The following is a 4,120-nucleotide window of genomic DNA, read 5'->3' as shown; positions in this document are numbered from 1 at the left end:
CGTACATCCAATGGGCTCCCATACATGGTTCCTTGTTTCATGTGTGTATGTGTGTGTGCACATGTGATATTTTTGGCTGGGATCTCATATTTCTCAAAATTCATTCTGGGAGTGTTCTCAGGTCTGCGTGGAGCGGATATCTAGCATTTGCTTTTTCCAGGTGCCTGGGACCATCACCAGCCTGGGACCTCTTTATACAAAATCTTCAACTTGAGACTTTCAAGAGCAGCACAAGGGGTGTGAATTTGGACTGCAGACTCACATGGGCCTTGACCTATAGCCATAAACTCTCAGAGGAGCATTATTTTCCAGTTAGTACTTTGGTTTGAAAAAGGCAACTTTCCTCACAGTCTCCGAAGTGTGAACTTATTTCTTTTTCATCTTATCGTGAATGTGATTGGGGCTGTTTTCTAGTAGACTTCTTGTCATCCTGAGCTGACTATGGGTTTTATTTCCATCTACTGCATCATGGGAGCCTGTGAATGTCCAAGCTCATATCCACCTGGTATACAAAATAACACCAAGATGAGAGCAGATTTACCTCCTTGAGTGTCTTCTAAGTTGGCATTGAAGTGCTCTTTACTTTTTGGCCATCTTATTGCTCCTTTTAAAGAGATGTTTTGCCTTTCACTTTTGCAATTTCACTTATCTTTGGTGGGAGAATTGATGAGGATGTCTAGGGTGCCGTGCAGCTGAGAATTAGAAGTGTATCACCTCTTTATAGCAGTTGCTTTGGGACAACTGTAGTGGGAAAGAAGTTGAGAGGATCCCAGGAGTCCATGACCTCCAAACTTCCATACCTCGGGATGGGAAGAGGAAGAAGATGAAAAAGGTCATTCATTTTTAGCTCTTTTTTACTGTGTGGCCCTGGAGATCCTTCTCATTTTATTATACAAAGTGCCTTCTGTAACATTTGTTTTATTACAATCCTAGATTTTTATCAGTTGCTGTTCATACAGTTCAGTGTGCTGACGTCACACCAGGTACTGGGTTTGTCTGTAACAGAAGTTAGAGATTGTGACATCACACAGATCTGGGTTCTGATTTCTGATCTGATAACTTCTAGCTATGTGACTTTCAGAGCCAGTTTACTTCTCTTAAGTAAATAAGAGATTCTCTATTTCTCAAGTGCAGTGGTTCATACCTACTCATAGGGGTTTTGTGGGGATTAGATAAAAGACATCTGTAAAGAACTTGGCTAATATTAAGATTTAATAGATGGTAGACTTTTCACTGATCTTTAATTTTTTCCCAATAAGTTTAGGATTACAGAATTCTAGGATTATAAGAAATCACCAGCGCCTGGTCTCAGACAGAAATTGCACCTAAACTAACCTAGAGCATGCTGTGGCCAGCCCAGTTTTAGAAGACTTAGCATCTTGATCGAGAATTTAAATTAATTGTTCTACTCCCGTTCAATTTGCTGCTGGCAGACTGAGAAACTATCATAAGAATTTAAAAAGATGTTTCTAATGGCAGCTTCCAGGAGGGACATCAGGAACGTGAAGTCGATGTTCCAGAGGAACTCAGCTTAACTGCCTTCAGGGTAAACAGATCAACGTCCTATTCCAGGACCAAATTCTGGATGTGCATAGCAGAGGAACGTTAGTATTTTTACCACATCTAGACATTCTTGGATTTTCCCATAGCAGGTGTTCTCTCCACCCCCTTCAGGAAGTTAGTACTCAAGAGAATACAGACCAGTTACAGTAAAATCCAGTCTGGACCATGACTTGGATAAGGCTTGATCTCCTTTGCTGGGCTAAACCATTCCTAACATACACATCTATGCCAGACCTTCAGGTTGCCTGTCTCAGACTGTACTCTGGGGTAAGAAAGAATGGAGGAACATAAGCCACAAAGGCAGCTTTAGGAAACAGCATTTGGAGCGGCCCAGAGAGCAGAATCAGAGGGCTGACATCAAAGAGGGGGATGAATATTGATGTGCTGGGCACATGGCTAATATTTTCACACGTTTAAGATGATGAAATTTCTGCTTTTCTTAACTACAGGAGTGCTTTACCTCTTCCCTCTTTATGCTATTTTTTAAAAAACTTTTCATTGGATTGCAATTATTTTTATATTAGTCTCCCTCTTGCTAGATTACGAACATCTCACAGGCAAGATGAACATAATCCTAGTGTTAACTCAAATTTATGTGGCCATTTATGCTGCCAATTATTAAACACACACAAGAGATGTAGCCAAAGGGTATATCTGTTAATATTCATGGTTGAGTAACTATTACTGAATTCTCTGAGTCGTCTAAAAGGGCTTACGGCTCAAACTCTGTTGGAAACGTCTCAAAGGGCTGCTGCGTGGGAAAGGAGTTGAAACGGCTGAGCCTTATCTGGGAGTCCGTGGCCAATGCAATGCACTCAGTTTCGATTCAAAACTCTGGTTATGCACAAGGGACGATGCTCTGTTGGATCACCAAACGCCGGTTATTTTGGCACGTTTTCTCTCCTCCAGCACAGGCAGCACCTCCGCCCTCGTCTGGATTCGCAGCCGTTTCCAGGAGAGCTCACAGGTTTGGCTGTTGCTCTGCCTCGTGTTTCAGGTCACGGTGACCGAAGGGTGTTGCGTTCCCTGTCACACTTCGGGCCTTGTGTTCAACGGGACGCTGAAACAGGAATAGGCACCAGTCAGTTAAAATTAATTTACCTGTGTTACAAAGACATTTGGTTGGGAGAAAGTTCCAGGCCAGGTTTCCCGCCAGCTCCATTCGTGATCACCCTTGAAACCAACTAGACAGCTCTGCGCCAGCCTTGAAAGTGCCTCCATCTTTCCCGTCATGACGTGTCGACTTCATTGGAGAAAATGCCCTCCGTGTCTGTTTCCACATTTCTGTTTTGCCACTGCTCTTCATTTCAGATCTTTATCTCTTACGGACTCCTGCAGAAAAGCCGGCGGCCAGCCAATCCCTCCTTCCCTGAATGTGCGGTATTTAACCGTGGCTTGCACCAGAACACAGCCCCAAGGAGAACTTTCTGTGACTGTTCTTAGGATCGGGTCCAACTATCCCAACCTGATTTTCCAAGCCTTGAGCAATCCGGGGCCTGCGTGCCTCTCTGACTTTTCCTCCTGGGCTGCCCTTGTGATCCAGAGTCCCAGGGGAGCTCAGCGTCTCACCAGTTCTGTAACAGGTCCTGTGTGGTCATGTGTGTGTTCATGCTTCTGTGACTTTGTTCCATCTGTTTCCTCCACCTGGATCATTCCCCTCTCCCTCCTTGGCCTGGCGTACACGCATTCGTCCTTCAAGGCACTGCCAGACAGAGCGGAGTCTGTACAAATTCCCTTATCTGACACGACGGATGCCACCAATGGCTGACCAAGCAAAAGAGTCAGTTAAGGAAGAACATTAGAAAAAAAAAAAACCAACCTACTTAAACATTCTCATTTATATCGAGAACATTCATTTATTAACTTTTTTTTTTTAAAGATTTTATTTATTTATTTGACAGAGAGAGATCACAAGCAGGCAGAGAGGCAGGCAGAGAGAGAGAAAGGGAAGCAGGCTCCCTGCTGAGCAGAGAGCCCGATGCGGGACTCGATCCCAGGACCCCGAGATCATGACCCAAGCCGAAGGCAGCAGCTCAACCCACTGAGCCACCCAGGCGCCCCCATTTATTAACTTTTTGGTGTCGGGCCTTTTGAGTATGTTTTCACTGACTGAAATTCTCCATTGACTTTCTTCATAAACCATAGTCAGAATTTTTTTTTTCTATTTTGGGTCTTTAAAAAGTGAGAATTTAAGATGCCCCCCAAACAATCGGAATGCAGAGTTCCTCTACACTTTTATGATTTCATCCCTAATTTTTTTTTTATAATTGTCTCACTGCTAATTAAATAGCATTAAAAAACCCCAGTTTTGCACATAGTACAAATGTACTTAATGCCAGTGAACTGTACACTTAAACGTGGTTAAGATGTATTAGTCCCGGAGTAAGCCCAAGTTTGGGGGCTTAGACAGTGACAAGCTGGTAGTCTGTGATGCACTTGTATCCAGCGATGGCCACTTCTTCCTGTTTTATTACATCAAAGACAATCTTGGCTTCTCTTCCTTGCATCCGGCAGAGGCTGAATGGAACAGTGGCAAAGTCAGAACTAGCTGCTAGGT

At 43.7% G+C, this 4,120-nt stretch overlaps 1 long non-coding RNA gene across 1 annotated transcript in view; it reads left to right on the top strand.

Moving 5' to 3' along the window:
* The window catches only part of LOC309868661, an 87,300-nt gene extending 83,895 nt beyond the window's left edge, over positions 1 to 3,405 (top strand). Inside the window, exon 11 of the long non-coding RNA XR_014313769.1 lies at positions 2,473 to 3,405. This is a non-coding gene — a long non-coding RNA (uncharacterized lncRNA). The remainder of the gene's footprint in view (positions 1 to 2,472) is intronic.
* Positions 3,406 to 4,120: the final 715 nt, after the last annotated feature.

This window comes from Mustela nivalis (genome assembly GCF_964662115.1).
Source record: "Mustela nivalis genome assembly, chromosome: 7".
NCBI lineage: Eukaryota > Metazoa > Chordata > Mammalia > Carnivora > Mustelidae > Mustela > Mustela nivalis.
The sequence above is the reverse complement of the archived record's forward strand: the minus strand, read 5'-3'. Positions and strand labels throughout refer to the sequence as shown.